We start from the raw sequence: 17,931 nt of genomic DNA, 5'->3' as shown, positions 1-17,931 counted from the left end.
TGCCACCAGAGGGCTAGCACTGTCATCGCCTGGAGGGGGATAGCTCATCTGGTGGGTTCCCCTTGCAGGGGTTTTCTTCACGCTTTTCCTGGCTGTACTCTGCCTGGGCCCTGGAGTAACAATTCCTGGGCCCGGTTTAGGTCCTCCCTCAGGGCAAACTGCCGCCCGGTGGCCCAGCTTCCCGCATCTGAAGCAGACCATAAGGGACCTGGTGGAACCAGGTTTTACCGGTGAAGTTGTAGGGGCGGCTGATGGTGTTGCTTCGGGTGCAGGCCATGTTGCTGGAATGGACCGTCCGGCCTTTCGGGGATTTCTGACCTCTGAGTGTCCACCCTGCCCTTGCACGGTCATCCCTTCAGATCTCCATGTCGATCTCAGTCGCTGCCTATACCCATGCTGCCAAAAGGGTGGCAAGCTGCATGTCACACAAGCTTGCTGTAGAGCACAGTCCAGTCCTGCTCTGAATTGATGTACTACCAACCTCTCCGGCCAGCCCCTGACTTTTCCTGTAAGTCTGCAGAACTCTGTTATATATTCAGCCACTGGCCTTCCCCATTGCCTCACAGTTAGTAAGTCACCCTCAGCCTGCTGCATACGTGTAATGTTCTCAAACCTCTCTTGTAATGCCAAGAGGTACAGGCTGACATCCCCCAATTCTGCTGCATAGTCGCTGTACAGGTCAGAGACCCAGTCAGCCGCTTCGCCTCCATCACAGCAGCTACACCCATGACCACTGACCACTGGGAAGTATGGTATATGGCCATACTTATCTAGATGGTCTATCACCCATCCTAAGAACAGCGCAACCCTATCTGGACTTCCATCAAATGAAGCCCGTACAGCAGGGGGTTCCCATCTTCCCACCGGGGCCTGGCTCTGACTTGGTAATGCCCATGCTGGAGGAGAGCCCCGGGCATCCTGTCCCAATGTTCTGTCTGGTCGTATGTGATGTTCTATCCAGGCCTCTGGGGCTGGGATGCCTGCCTTTGGCAGTTGAAGGTCTCTGGGCCCATGAGACTCCCCCTGTCTAACCTAGGGCTGCGTTCAGCCTCAGTGTAAGCCAGCCCCTGCCCTCAGGGATGGTTACTATGTATTGGTAAAGGCTCCACACCTTTCCTCCACCCTCTTCCAGAGTCTGGTCCCTGGAACCCTACAGGCCCGAACATTTCCCATAGTACACCTAGGGTTTGGCTCCCCAACTCAGTTGAGTAGCTCCACTCATCCTCCAAAATCTGTCTTTCCCACCACTGGATAAAGTGGCTTCTGGAAGGGGTGAGCACTGGTGGAGGAGGGGGTGCTGCATAACCCCCTTTGCTCAAGGAGCTTAACCACCACTCCCCACCCGCTCAGACATCTGCTGCACTACCAGTTCAATGTTTACCAGCTCTAATTCCATCTGTGGTGAAATTAGGGGTGCTGCATGCTCCTTGGGCCTAACATCTGGACCAGGTTTCTCAATAGGCAGGTCTTCCAGCATGGTCACTACAGCCTCCACCTCCTCCAAGTCCTCTGTCTCTAAGCTTGGTCGAGTTCCCTCTGCCATGCTCCCGTTGTACAGGAAGAGAGAAAAAAAAAAAACAAAAGAAGAGAGCTGACAATCTGTCAGGTTCCGGCTCACTCCAGTAAAGAAAACAATTCAAACAGGCTTGCTATGATGAGTCTTTATATAGCGATCTGGCACGCTCCAACAAACACCCGTGAAAATGAAAACATTGTCAGCTCTGTTTGCTCTGTGCTCCCCACCACCTTTTAAAGGTTCCCGCTTCCCTTCTTAGCTCCATCCCTATTATGGCCTGCCAGCGGTCTGCGCAGATCATGGCTGATCCCGACAACGAGGAGGCTGGTGTGGGGTCGCGCCAGCAGCCAGCGCAGCCGGCACTCGCGTCGGACAGCGAGGAGGCTGAAGAGGATGTGGTGCCAGAGACAGAGACTCAGCCAGGGCCTTCAGAACCTCCAGAGGCTCCTTCAAGTAGAGAGTGAAGTGGAGGAGCCTCTCCTCAATGCTCGAGCACACAGGGCTGCTAAAAGGCAGGAGTGGCTACTCAGGAGGAGGAGGTCTCCTCGAGAGTAAGGTTTGAGGATAATTGGCCACTCCCTTAGCCTATTTAAGTTGCACGCAGTTAGTAATTTCTTGCTAGAAACAACTTATAATTATTACAGAGCATTTTTGAAGAGTGAGTGTCTTATCATATCTTGTTTTCTGGGCTGGTTGCCAACCTTTGCCGGACTTTGTTTATTCTTGGTACATTATAACTTTGATAAGGACCATTGGTGTGTGTCACAATCCTTGGGAATCCGGAGCTGGGGCAGAACAGTCCCATGGCCCACCCTCCAGCCATCCCCTGCTTGCAGCATCCTCGTGTCAGCTAGTAATGGTGGTTTCCCATCTCCAATTTCCTGTGGCCTTGTCAGCAATGTCATTTGCATATTGCACCGAACATCAGCTGGTCTCCTCCCAACATGAATTGGCAGAAGAAATGGCTCTGTTCTGTTTTGTCATGGGTCTGTGGCATTTCACAGCTTAGCGAGATGGTATTGGTGTTTCAGGGCTGATTCCGGTCTCATCTATGGCTGGAATGCAGCAACTACATTGGCGTCGGGCTCTGGGTGGTTTTTCCTGTGGCTGGTTCTCTCTCCTCCACCCCCTCGAATGGCAGCCCGGCGGGACGGAGCTGACAATTAGCAACCAACTGGATTTAAAACCTAAATTTAAAACTGCTTTTCAAAAGGAGGAGGGCAGTAGTGGGATTCAAATAATTTAAAACCAGCTCTTCCTAATGACCAGGTGGGCATGGCAGGGGGGCATGTGACTGAGTGGGCATGGCCAATGCTACATCACTCGTGTGGGTGGTGCCTGTATGGGACAGGCAGGGTTGGGGAGGAAATCCAGGGGTCTCCAGTGGGTGGGACAGGAGAGGGGGGTGGGAGGAAAGAAAGATCCAACCTGTTTGTGTGTGTGTGCATGTGTGTGCATGTGTGTGTGAGAGAGAGAGACAGCACACCACTGCCAGCCCTGATATAACTCTCCAAGATTGGATCGGATCACTCTCTCATACATGCACACTCTCACACACAGAGATGTTAGATCAGATCTCTCTCTCTCTCCCTCCCTCCCTCCCTGCTTTAGGCAGGCTGCCAAGCCTGGCATGCTGCAGACACCCCTCATCTCGCCCCTTTGCCTGGCTTCCCTCCTCTGCGGTCTCCTTGGTGCTTGCTGCTGCTCCTGTGTGGTACTCTCCCCTCAGTGCTAGGGGCCGCCGCTGCCCCCTTCTCCCTCTCCCTCCACACTGCTGGGCAATCCTGTGTGAAGAAGAGAATGACAGTGTTAGCAAACAGAAATGGCAGCACACAGGAATACCACTGCCTTCTCCCTCTCCCTCCCCACTGCTGGGCGATCCCATGTAAAGAAGGGGACTAGCAGAGAAGGGAGAGTGTGAGGTTGCTGCTGAACGATGGGACCCAGGAAACATCTGGGTCAGGCTCACCTGACCCACCTTCTTCTTGCAGCCAGCTTTCCCAATCTAGCTTGACGCAGGTTTCTTCTCTAGGACCCTGTCCATTCCCCCCCCCGACAGCCAGACAAACCTAGGCAAAAAGCCAGCCCTCACCGACACCCAGCTTCACTGACAGCAGGCTTGGAAGGGGCAATGTGGCTCCACCTGCAACAAGCTAGACTGGGGAAAGAGAGCGTGAGCAAGCCAGCGGCGCTTCCCTCCAACCCATGCATACCTCGGCAATGGGACTGTTTCTCTCCACCCCCTTCCCCTGTTTTGTCTGCTGGATCGGCGCAGTGGGACGAACCTAGCTTTGCTGCCCATTGCAGCTAGGAATCTCAAAGCCAAGAATGAACGTTTGTCTTGTAGCCAGCCTGGGTGGTAGATCGGCCCCCTGCAAACTCAGTCTCTCGAGGAGTCCAGCTGAAGTTTTGTGCACCACTTGCTGAGAAGCGGGACTCCTGAAGATGGAGGGGGGGGCTGGAGGTAATAGGTAGCCAAGCTAAGTACCTGAAGGACCCCATCCGGTCATCAGGAGTCTTGTGCCTCAGCGAGCAAAACTTCAGCTGGGCTTCTTGGTGGATGATAGAGTTTGCAGGGACTTGTGCCTGCCTATCTAGCACCCAGATTGGCTACAACACAAGTGTTTACGGTATTATTTGAGATTCTTAGCTGCGATGGATAGGAAAGGTAGGACAGACCCCGGCCGCAGCTTCTATCTCTGAGCCGAAGTGGCAAGAACTGAGGGCTGCCTTCGGCACCACCAGCTGGCGCAAATGTACCATGATGAAGGTGGAATGGGCAGCACAAAGCAAAGTTGCACTTTGCTCCTGCATACTAAGCCTTTGACCATCTCTACCGCCACTTTGGCCCACATGAGCCAGCCCCCCTTGCTGCCACAGCACCATTACCTTTAGGCAGCCGCAGTCTCAGAGATCGCATGGCAAGAGAAAAGGCAGCCACATGTGCTGCTGCTGCCATTCCAGACAGCTGCCTCGGGAGCGAGGAGGAATAAAGAGGCCAGCCGACAGGCAAAGGTTCACTTGCTTGCATTGCACTCCCGCCTCTGCTGCCTTTTGTCTTCCCGGCTCCTCTCATCTCGCAACCAGCTTTCTCATTTAGGGAGCTGCTGCAGTCTCAAAGATCGGGAGGGCCATGCAGCAAGAGAAAAGGTAATGATATTTACAAGAGAGGAGGCGGGACAGCAAAGCAAGCGATGCTTCAGGCTGCCAGCTGACTTGTTTATTCCCCCTCAGCTCCGAAGCAGCCGGGTACCACAAGACGAGGCCGCAGAGGCTTTATAGTGTTTTTGGGATGACGGGAGCATGCTACTGCTGCCATTCCAGAGGGTGGAGGGCGGCTGAGAGGCCCGGCACTCCCACATCCTGACCGGGTGACTGGATTCAGACTGGCTGGCAGAAGGTGATTGTTCCTTTGCTCGTGGTCCCTGAGGGACTGGCCAGGAGCACCTGGTGGGCTCGAGCTAGGCTGACTGGCTCGCATGGTGGCAGGGATCACCACTCAGGGGGTGCCACCGGGCCTGGATAAGGCAGGCTGCCCTCGCCCGGATGGCTCCAAAATTAAATGTGGAAAGCGGCATACCACGAGAGGGCGACCAGCTCCAGACTTGTCCATTCAGTCAAAGAGCTGCCTCAGGGGAAACATGGCAAGGCTTGGCCTCCTTTCAGGCCCAGCTCTCGGCTGCTGCCCACTCACCCTCCCCTCCACCTCGAGTCCTGCACCCAACCCATGATGGGGCGGCTCACTGCTTTTGGGCAGTGGGTGAGTGACCTTCAGGGGAAAGCACTGCATTGGGGCTCTATGTACCCGGACCAGGCTCATTCTCTTGGGCCTCTCTCCCAGAGCCAGGTCCAAAAGGGGGCCGAGCCTTGCCATGTCCCCTCCCCCACCCCACAGCCCTTCAGCTGAATGTGGCAGGCCATAGATTTTCCTGTGGGCAATGCAACGGCCCCTCGGTAATGTAAAAAAACCCAGCAACTTACCTACCTAGCGGAGAAGGCTTGGGAGCGAGGAAGTCAAAGAGTAGATGGGCACCACATGATCTCCCAGAAAGCTGGTGACGGAACTGGAGAGCAGCTGGCTGCTGCACTGCGGGCGCCTGAGGCTCCTGGAAAGCTGGTGAGAGAACCAGAGAGCAGCTGGGCCACACAGGGGTGAATTTAGGCTACCGGTGAAGGCTGGAAAGTAAGGTGAGGGAGCCAGAGAGTCTAACGCGAGCAAGAAAAGGAGTGGATGTAAGGGGCAGGGCAGGGCAGGGCCAGCCAGTGGTGGGATTTTCCGGTTTGCCGAACTGTGCAGAAAGTTCACCAATTAGCCTGAACTGGTGCGAACCGGCTGAAGCCCACTTCGGGGGGTGGGATATGCACATATTCAGGAGTAGATAATAAAGTGTGAGGTTCTCAACAGAAAATGTCTATTCTCTGGTCTATGTTACCCTATGGTGGGTTATTAGTAGTAGTACTACTTGAGACAAGAGGATTCAATTCTGGCTGGTCAGTGCCTGATATATTTAAACTTTATTAGACATATTTATTCTTGCTATAAACATGCCGGAGCATGTTTGTATGGAGAGCTTCAAGTGGGAAACAGTTGCAAGAGAAAAATTACCAAAAATGTATCACATGCAGATACAGCAGATAATATTGTAAAAGAAAAACATTTCTTATGATTGACTCAGATGCATGCCACAAATTATTTTCTCTGGACCTTGCTGAGGGAGGGAGGGAGGGAGGGAGGGAGGGAGGGAGGGAGGGAGGGAGGGAGGAAGGAAGGAAGGAAGGAAGGAGGGAAGGAAGGAAGGAAGGAAGGAAGGAAGGAAGGGGGGAGGGAAACAGGCCAATATGCTTTTCAAATTATGATGTCCTGAAATAAAGAAACTTATAGTATTAAACAAGCCTGATTGTGTCTGCATTCCAAATTCCTAAGATATCCCTGCATACAAGAAATGCCTGAACAATGATGTAAAATAGATACATTTCTCTAAGTAAACTACTGAGCATGAACAGACTAGTATGTGGTTTTATTTACAATCTTTTAGTTCCAACTATTTCACTTACTGTATGCCATTTTATGGTGTATTTATTCTTTAAAGAAGTTCATAAATGCAGGAAGAACTCTGAAATTTTTGTTGACCTGGTTGCTATCCATAACTGATATCAAACATATAGTACATATAGTACAAACAACTGATTTTAAACATATAGTACGTTTGCTTTTTAAAGAAATATCTTGACTGCACTTTCTCCTCCTAACCTCCCCTCTCCAACACCTTCAACAATTTCAAATCTTCTTTTAGAAGTAGCAAAATTTACCTCTTTTTTTCCTAAATATTCCATCTCTTTTTTGTAGATGGACAAATGTGAGAGGACATCATACAACTCCAAAAACAACTGCTGTTTTACACAGAAAAAACACAGCATATAAACAAAAACATACTCTTATGAAGCAGCCCTAAGTGCTTGCAATATAAGCTCTTAATAAAAATGCATAAATGGGGGAAAAAAATTATTTATTTTTATTTATTTATTTTGTCAGGCATGTAATAGGCAATATGTAATTATGTATTCATAATTATGTATAAACATAATTATGAATACATGAAATGGATACATATTAAAAGGAAACATTAGGACAGGAACAGTAGGCACGCTGGTGCGCTTATGCATGCCCCTTAGAGACCTCCTAGGAATAGGGTAATACCGACAGTAGACAGTCTAAGGTTAAAGTTTTGGGGGTTAGGGGAAGAAACCACAGAGTCAGGTAGTGCATTCCAGACATTAATGACTCTGTTACTGAAGTTGTATTTTCTGCAATCAAATTTAGCGCGGTCTACCATAAGTTTGTATCTATTGTGTGCTCGTGTATTGTTGTAGTTGAAGCTGAAGTAGTCATTGACAGGTAGGACATTGTAGCATATAATTTTATGTGCTACGCTTAGGTCTGACCGAAGATGTTGAAGTTCTAAATTGTCTAATCCCAAAACTTGAAGTCTGGTGGCATAAGGTATTCTGTTGTGATCAAAGGAGTGGAGGACTCTTCTCATGAAATATCTCTGGACTCATTCGATGATATTAACGTCTGATATGGAGTGTAGGTTCCAGACAGATGAGCTGTATTCAAGAATTGGTCTAGCAAAAGTTTTGTATGCCCTGGTTTGCAGTTCAATATTACTGGAGAAGAAGCTATGCAAGATTAGGTTAACAACTTTTAATGCTTTTTTGGCAATGTTGTTACAGTGAGCTCTGGCACTTAGATCATTTGAGATAAGTATTCCAAGGTCCTTAACAGAGTGAGGGTTGTCTACAAGGTCGTATCTACCCAGCTTGTATTTAGTGTTTTGATTTTTTTTGCCAATAGGTAAGACTGAACATTTGTTGGTTGAGATTTGGAGTTGCCAATTGTTTGACCATTCCAGGGGTGAAATCCAGTAGGTTCTGACAGGTTCTGGAGAACCGGTAGCAGAAATTTTGAGTAGTTCGGAGAACCAGCACATACCACCTCTGGCTGGCTCCAGAGTGGGGTAGGAATGGAGATTTTACAGTATTCTTCCCCTGGAGAGGGGTAGGAATGGAGATTTTGCAATATCCTTCCCCTGCCATGCCCACCAAGCTCACCAAGCCACACCCACAGAACCGGTAGTAAAAAAAATTGGATTTCACCACTTGACCATTCTGATAGTTAAGGTATTTTTGTAGGGTAGCAGCATTGTCAGTTGGTGTTGAATAGTTTTACATCATCAGCAAAGAGAATACAGTTGCTTATAATATGATTGCAAAGGTTGTTTATGTAAAGTATAAAGAGTGTGGGTCCTAAAACGCTTCCTTGGGGGACACCGCTGTTAACTGGTGCAAGGTTTGATAGGGGATTCCCTATTTTGACTACCTGTTACCTGTTTGACAGGAATGCAGCTTCCTATCCATTTATGCAGGGATCTGGAAATGCCATAAGATTTTAGTTTTAGAAGTAGCTTGTTGTGTACTACTGAATCAAAGGCTTTACAGAAGTCTATATAAATTGCGTCTATTGCTTTATTAATTTAAAATTCTCTTTTCCTCTTTACTGGTAGTTTCATGCAGAATAAAGGATCTTACTCTAGTTTTTATTTTTATCATTCTACACATACTGCTGACACTGTTTGATTCAGACATAAATTAAATATCCCTGACATTCACCATTAACCTACCTGCCTTTATCTACATACTACAAATTCTTCAACACAGAAAGTCTGTTCAGGCAATGTTCATGTTCTTTGCTTTTTGCCAGCCCAATACACTTTATAAATTGCCTTGCATTCCATTGCTAAAACAGGTCCATCAAAAAATCAGTCTTCCTTGCCTCCTCTTCTTCTTTGGAATTGGAATCAAATGGTTTAACATTTAGCCTCTTATTTTATGTTGACTTAATCAGTTACTTTCATTAGTTTAATGCATATATTTCTCTGCATCTTTCATACATGCATTTTTCCTTTTATGCTAATTTCAGATCTTTGAACTATGAATAATAACAACAATTACATTATGAACTTTTAGAGAAAGGGGAACATATTTATTAAGGTTACCCCCTTTATTATAATAAGTTTATATAAATCTGTTATTGTATTTCTCTATGCATTTCTTATTAACTTTAACCAAGAGATTTCTCTGCTATGCAATAATAGTTATTTCCCTCTGCCTTTAATAAGAGTAAATGCTTCTTTTATGCAACACTATTTCTGCTAAACCTTTCAGCAAAGATCAGTTTTCTGGTATTACACTATAAGTAATAAATGCAAGTTATAGTGTGAGATGGTAGCAATTATATAAACAAAAAATAATTCATTTATAGTTTGTTTTATACTTCTATAAATTCATGTCTAGATTATAATATTGCAAAGCAATAACAACTAATCTTTAGAGAGAGGCAAGAAGTAGCTATGTAAGCCATGGGGGAAAAAATCCAAAACTTTATAAAAACACCTATGTCAACTGAAATTATCCAAAACTGCTGCAAGTTTTTTAGTTTCAATGATTTTTAATATGAAAAAGGAAAGCAGAAAAAGTGTTCTTAATCTCAGGACCACATCTGTAACGGTTTTACATATCATGTTACAAAATTTTCAAAGATGGATCTTCTTAATACAAATAGTTGCAAGGAGTCTCCCAAAGTTTTGTCATTCAAATCAGCATTCTTAACCTGGGGAGATCTGTGGCCTTGCAGATACTGAACATTACTTCTATTGAAGTAGTAGTGCAATTTTCTTTTCTGTGTGATTCACAATGTTGAAATTAAAATTCACATTTCTTTTCCTATGAATAACTTTTATTTTCATAGATATTGACCTCGCCATTTTTTCTCCTATCTGGGATTGTAGTGTTTTATTTTACATAACCATATAGTCATCTTTTCCCTAGAAAAACATCTGGAACAGATTTTGAGAGAAGAAAGTAACTGGAAAGAATTAGTAATGTTCCACTATTCTTCCTCCAATATTCACAGCTTTGAGTTGCAGGAATAATATCTTAAATACCCACATGTCAGGTGCACCACTTTCAGCTTGGCACCTTGCTGGTGTCCTGCCATCAATGAACCAGGGAAGGGAGAGGGACCAAATGGGCAATAAAGCTGTATACTTTTATTGTGGGAAATTGGAAGATGAGACTGACTCCACAGATGTTTACCCTGAGAGTGGAATTTCACCAGCCCAAACACTTCAGTGTTTCCCAAAACGTCTTGGCGGTGCCTAATTGGCTATATCCAATCAGAGAGATCATGGGGAGAGAGCTGAGAAAACCAAGGGGTTAGCTCTCTATTGATGCGCAGGAACTTTAGATTCTGCCTGACCCCACTGCAATCAGCATCTCTTAATAAAAGTACCTTTTGCTTCAAATAAATAGAGTCAAGCGTTTTTCTTCCCTAAGGATCACATTGCGGCAAATCTGACACAACAGTTCTGTGACATCAGAAAAATCAAAATAAATGTCTATATAAATGTTTTAAAGTCATAAATATGGACCTTTATGTGCAATACATAATTTGTCTTTATGGGAAATAAAGTTGTCAGAGTGTAAGAGGTTACTTGAATTAGAGGGCCATGAATTAAGATTTGGATGGTATGGCTACTTATGGTATGATAAATGTAAAGTATTTCAATAACCATCTTGTTAGATGTGCCATACGAAGAGTTTGAAATAAATATAAAACAAGGCTCTCTACAAAGTTGCCTCTTTGGATGTCACCACAGGAAGCTCTTTTTTAGGAAAGAAATGGTGGCAAAGCCAGATTGGCTCACATATGATAACATTTTAACTTTCAATTCTGGTGACCCAGTAATAAAGCTGAGGGAAGAACTTGAATCAGAAGGTTATTTATACCACTGGTTTACCTATCAACAATTGAAAGGTTTGAACTGGATAAAAAAAGTCATGGATTTGATTTTGTTAAAAATGAATTGGAATATATTATTGCTGAAATCTATAAATCTATAGATCTAGAAATCTATAAATTGCTGAAATTGAATTTGGAACATGAACATGTAAAACCTTGTATGATTCAGTGGGCAAGGAATTTTGGATATAATGTGATGTTTGAATAATGGGAAAATATGTGGACGAAGGGTTTAAAATTCACATTAAATTGTAATCTAAAAGAAAAGTTTTATAAGGTGATGTACTGTTGGTATTTAACACCTGATAAGCTATCTAAGATGTACAAAGGTATGTCAAATGAATACTGGAAGTGTAAAAGTAAAGAGGGGGCCTTTTATGATCTGTGATGGACATGTGATAAAGCAAAAAAATTTTTTGGAGTATTATTCATATTTTAATACATAATTGTTTGAAAATGGAGATAAAAATGAAACGAGAGCTTTTCCTTTTGGGTCATCATATAAAAGACACTGTATGAGGACATGAGCAAGATTTTTTTTTTACCTCCTTGGATTTACCTCCTTGAAATTACAGAGTAATTTCAAATCCACAACATTTGTTGGATTACCCAATTAGTCAATATCTGGCTGACCTTGTTGGACTCAGAAACTAAGCAGGGAGAACTAGGATTACTAGGATTGCAATTTAGACTATAAAACTGCTGGGAAAAATGTTAACAAACCATGTTTGTGTTTTTGCTAAGCAAACTAAATGGCTGCATCAATTAAATCTCCAAGTATCATTTAAAGGAGACTTTATAGACTGAAGAAAGTTAGCACCCACCTCTCCTAGAAGAATGAAATATTTTAGGAAATATTAAAAAGGCAGAATATTATATTTTCTGGATGAGAAAAGGAGAAACAGTTTTTTAAAGACAAAGAGCAGCTCCCTACTTCAGCAGATATTTGGTGCACATTAAGACTGGGCCAGCCTATTTACAAAACAAAAGATGTCAGCTCCAGGCTGATGAGATTAAGACATGACCCTCAGGACATAATAGGATTACCCATCTAGCAACAGAACTCATCACATGGCACAACCAAGCTCCTTCATTACATCACCTTGCATAGTTCAACCAGACTTATCCCAAACTCCTAGGATTTGCACATGATCCCTACATCAACCTGCCCTTGCCACAGGAACAGGAAGCTCAAATTCAAAGCTCTGACCCGACCACAAATCCCTGACGATCGTAGGAGCTGATCTCAAGGAATTGCGAGCCGAGCCAGCTAATAGGGCTCATGGCGGTGGGAAGGCGGTGAATATCAGCAAGAGAGCAGTTTGATTGAGTGTGAACTGCCGGCGAGGCTGCGAGGAGGAAGGAGAATTTGTTGTGCCGAGGGAAGGCGAAATCAGCTGTAGGCACCTTTTCTTTTCAAACCGGTATCGATCGCGGATGAAGAGGCGCAGACTTAGATTTGGTGGATAATACCGTGAGGACCTATTATAATAATAACTTCTTGCTGTCATCTTCCAGCTAATTGGCTTTTCCCGAAGGAAGAAACCGGAAGTGCAGCCATAAGCGATAACGGATATTTGAAGCTTGACGACAGGAAGAACTGTGTAATATTCTGAGCTGCGATCTTTTTGTTTCCAATTGTGTTCCTGCCTATTAAGACTTGCTGTTTGTTGGATTTACTTGAGACTTTCCCTTAATTAACTGAGACATTCCTTTAGGTGGAAGAACTCCCTTGATTGTGGTAGTAGTCAATTAAATAAGAGTAATGAATTTCATAAAACTCCATTTATAGAATTATCAACTATCAATATTATTACTGATATTAATACCAATACTAACTTATTAACTTATTAATCTATTAATTAACTTATTAACTTATTACCTTATTAATTATTCTATAATTATCTCTCTATTTATATAGATATGAAACCTTTCTTTCTTTCTGGGTCAAATATTTTAGATAATTTTTCCTGTCTTTCTCTAAGCGTATTATATATTATCCTGTAAAAACCTAATAGATTTTAACTTACTCTTATTGCATAACCTTTTTTCTATTTGAATTGTTACCCTTTTACATTTAGTAAATTGATACCCATATTTATACCCAATTTAGACATATAAGAATAATTTATAGATTGTATTTGATATATAGATTTGGATTAATTAACTATACTTAATTTTATATATAGATATAACCTTGATCATAATTGGAATGAGCACTTAGTAATCATATTTAGCTTATTTATATATAAATTCATATAATAATATTTGTATGAACTGTTGTGTGTAGACAGGAAAATTGGGTAAATTTAGGATTAGATGAATTAAGTGAATTATTAAGTGAATCTTGCTATTAGAAGAGAGGATAGTGGATGATAATTTGGAAGAACATCGAGGTAATTTTTACAAACCAGAAGAGAATCTTAAAGGATGACAAGCATTTCATCGGCAGTATTTAAGACTGGGAAGGAAACGTCATCCAACCCTGTATTAACAATGTCCTCTCCAGCTCAGCAAAAATCCACTGAGGTGCTAACAAAAGCGGATAAGTCAGCAATGTTACCAACAATTCAAGTGATACAAGTGACCTTGTCAACTATTCAAGAAACGATGCTCCTGTTACAAGAAAAAATGACTAACAATCATGTTGAACTTAAATCTGATATTCACTCTATCGATCAGAAAATGAGTGAGATCCAGGAGTCCATCCATAACAAGGAGAAAAAGATAAAGAAGGTCGAGACGAGAGTGGAGCAAAACGAGAGAAACCTTGACTCGATCGACCAGAAATTGACGGCACAGAATAGGGAGTTGGAAGACTCTATTATCCAACTCGAGATGGACCGGGCAGCTTTTTACCTTCGTTTCCAGAATGTGGTTGAGGAAAAAGACGAAGATCTGGGTGCTGTTATGGTGGACTTAATAGCTGGAATCCTACAACAAGATAAAGACGATATTATAAAGGAGCTGGATGAAATTTACAGGGTGCAAACCAACTATGCCAGGAGGAATAAACTCCCTCAAGAAGTTCATGTCAGATTTGCCCGAAGGAAAGTGAAAGATGTGATATATAATATAGTAAGAGATGAACCTGTAAATTTTAAAGGCAAAGAAGTAATAGTACTGAAACAAGTTCCTAAGAGGGTTCGAAATCTGAGAAGGGACTACAGGTTCCTGGCGGTACAACTAAACAAGAGAAGCATTCCCTTTAGATGGCTTATACCAGAGGGAATGCTCATCACCTGGCAAGGGAAATGGATTAAGATCGACAGTCTAGTCTCCGCACAAGAACTTTTGGACCAACTGAGAGGTGAGGAGGAAGGCCAAAGTAGCAAGGAGGAACTGGGTATAGCCTCCCAGGAAGAGATCAATGCACAGTTAAAAAAGTCCAAGGAAGGAATACTAGAGGATAAGGAGTTAGAAGAGAAGGAAGCCAAAGAAACTACAGGAAAGAAGCAAAGACCACAAAGAGCTGTAAATATAAACAAAAACTACGTAGTTAGCTAGACAATGGAGGGCTGGAAATTGTTGTCTGTTAATGTAAACGGTTTAAACAACGGAGGGAAGAGAAAACATATTTTTTCAAAATTGATCAAACTTAACCCGGAAATAATTTGCCTTCAAGAAGTCCACATAAAGAAAGAGGAGAGGAAATATTTGGAATTTGAGAAATTTGGCAAATGCTTTACCTCTCTAGCAGAGAAAAAAAAAAGGGGGGGTAGTGTTATATGTAAAAAAAGGAATTGCTGCTGAATTTAAATATTCAGATGATAAAGGGAGATTTCTTGCAATTGAAATTAAGAGGGGTAGTATCCCAATTTTAGTAGTAGCCATTTATGCTCCAAACAGAAACCTAGGAGAATTCTACAGGAAATTAAGCAATAAAATAGATGAATTGGAACATACAAATATTTGTATTATTGGGGACTTCAATGGGGTAGTAAACCCAGAGGTTGACCACAAGAGTGGAATGTAGAAAAAGACCACAAGGGAAAAACTCCCCAAAACCTTTTTTGATTTGGTTGATGAGCACAATCTAGTAGATCTCTGGCGTACATTACATCCGAACGATAAGCAATTTACATACTACTCAAACCCCCAGAGGTCTTGGTCAAGGATTGACATGGTTTGGGTCAGTAGAAGTCTAGGGTTAGATATTCATTCGGTTGAAATTACCCCGAATGTTTGGGCTGATCACAACCCTTTAGAGATTAAGTGGAAGAGTCAAAATAGGATCAAACGAAGGAGATGGAGATTAAATACCCATATTCTTAGGGAAGTAGAGTTTACTAAGAGACTTCAGAGAGACCTACAATTTTTCTTTGCGGAGAATGCGGAGAATGAGAACCAGGAAACTCCACTAACATGTGGGATACAATGAAAGCCTACTTAAGAGGGTTAGTAATATCACATAATATATATAACAATAAAGAGAAAAGAAAGGCTCAGAAGGATCTGCTGGCCCAACTGGAAGAAACAGAAAAGAGACTACAACATGACCCAAGTGATATTAAAATAAAAGAGCAATGGATGACAGCAAGGCATAAATTAAATTTACTGGAACAGGAAGAATTGGTGAAAAATATCAAACAATCCAAACAATATTATTTCGACAATGCAAACAAACCCGGGAGATAGCTATCGTATAAATTAAAAAAAGAGAAAGAGAAGGGTGTTATAGACAGTCTGGAGAACTTGGAAGGCAGAATATTAGAGGATGAGGAGGAGAAACTTGAGTTTGTCAGACAGTATTACGAGACACTATATAGTGAGGAGGAAACTTCAATCGATAATATTAATCAATACCTTGCCAAAGAGAAACTCCCACAGATAAAGGAGGAGGAAAGGGAAATGTTAAATAGAGAAATTACAACAGAGGAACTGAAGGGGGTAATATCCAAATTAAAGAGTAACAAAACGCCTGGTCCTGACGGCCTCCCAGGAGAACTATATAAAAATCAGAATCTGGCAGAAATACTTGTACCAAAACTTCTGATAATATGTAATGAGGCCCTGAGAGGCTCTAGGATCCCAGAATCGTGGAAGGAGGCGTTCATCACACTAATAGGAAAAGAAGGTACCGATCCCAAGCGAATAAGGAACTACAGGTCGATCTCCTTACTCAACACGGATTATAAAATATTTATGGGAATATTAGCGGGTAGGTTGAAGACAATACTAAATAATTGGATCCACCCCGATCAAAACGGATTCCTCCCCAGTAGACAGATTAGGTCTAATATGAGAGTGGTGATGGATGTGGAGTATTACAAAATACACTCCGAGAAACAGCTGACCATGGCCTTCCTCGATGCTCAGAAGGCTTTCGACAACTTAAATTGGGGATTTTTGACCCAGCAAATCCAAAGAATGAATTTCGGGGGGTATTTCGAGAATGCGATAAAAGCAATTTATGATAAACAGAGCGCAAATATCTTACTGAATGGGGATGTAACTAAATCCTTCCGGATTGGTAAAGGGGTGAGACAAGGCTGTCCACTTTCTCCACTCTTATTTATATTAGCCCTGGAGGTATTGCTAAGAAAAATTAGGCAAAATAAAGAGATACGGGGATTGGAAATTAGGAATGAAACCTTTAAGATTCAAGCTTTTGCCGACGATGTTGTGTTGATAATGGAGGATCCATTAATAACAGGGCCAAAAGTATTGAAAGAATTAGATGAATATGGGAAATTATCAGGATTTAAATTAAATATGACAAAAACTAAAATGTTAACAAAAAATATTCCAATAAGAGAACAGGAAATACTAGTAAATAATTTGGGTATCCAAATAGTTAAGAAGATCAAATATCTAGGGATTTGGATTACTGCCAGATGCTCAACCTTAAAGGAGGATAACTATACACCCTTACTGACAAAGATAAAGCAAGATTTGGATAGGTGGGGGAAGTTGCAAATATCATTCCTCGGTAGGATAGCCACTGTTCTCCCCAAATTACTATACTTATTCCAAACTACTCCTGTTAGTATTGACAGAAAATACTTTTCGGACTTAAATGGGATAGTAAGGAAGTTTATCTGGGGAGGGAAAAAACTGAGAATTGCATTACGGTCCTTGCAGGAAAAAAGGAACAGGGGCGGATTTGGACTCCCAGTTTGGGAACTATATCATAAAGCGGCCAACTTAGTATGGCTACGAGAGTGGGCCTTATTAAGAGACAAGAGAATTTTACAACTGGAAGGGCACGACCTATTGAGAGGCTGGCATGCCTACCTCTGGGATAAAGGAAAAGGGACAGGGACATGTTTCCACCAACATAAAATTAGAGATACATTAATGAAGACATGGAAAGAAATCAGGCATAAACATTACTTAAAATACCCCAAATGGATATCTACAATGGAGGCACTGATCCATCCAAATACGTTAGGTAGGGAGAAAATGGTCACCTATCAAGATATTTTAGATAATTGTGGTAACCTTATACCCAATGAGATATTAAAAGAGCAAGGGATCCATATAGATTGGTGGCCTTATTTACAAATTAAATCCCGATATAGTAAAGATAAACAAGATAAGGGAACAGAGATGGGGACAAATAGTTTGGATAAGGTATGGCTAGGTAGTGAGAACAAACTATTAGCCAAATTATACTCCTACCTGCTCGAATACGACAGAGAAGGAGAAATACTAAAAGACCAAATGATCGCTTGGGGGAAAAAACATCGAATCAAAGATAAATCTTGATGATTGGGAAGAAATATGGAATAGCAATCTTAAACTGACGAGAGCAACAACCTATAAGGAGAATCAGTATAAGATGCTATATAGATGGTACTTAGCACCATCTAGAATTGCTAAGATCTATCCAAATGCAAGCCCCAAGTGTTGGAAATGCGGCCGCCATCAAGGTACCTTTTATCACATGTGGTGGATGTGTCCGGAAGCGAGGAAGTTTTGGAAAAAAATACAAAAATGGATCCAAGAAATATTAAAGGAGGATATTAATTTTCTGCCAGAAATCTATCTCCTGGGAGTGCTAAAACGAACATTTGGTAAGGACAAGAAATATTTGATTATTCATATTGTC

This window comes from Pituophis catenifer, unplaced genomic scaffold (genome assembly GCF_029215685.1).
Source record: "Pituophis catenifer annectens isolate HBS135680 unplaced genomic scaffold, rPitCat1.0.hap2 SCAF_7, whole genome shotgun sequence".
NCBI lineage: Eukaryota > Metazoa > Chordata > Lepidosauria > Squamata > Colubridae > Pituophis > Pituophis catenifer.
This window is presented reverse-complemented; position numbering follows the sequence as displayed.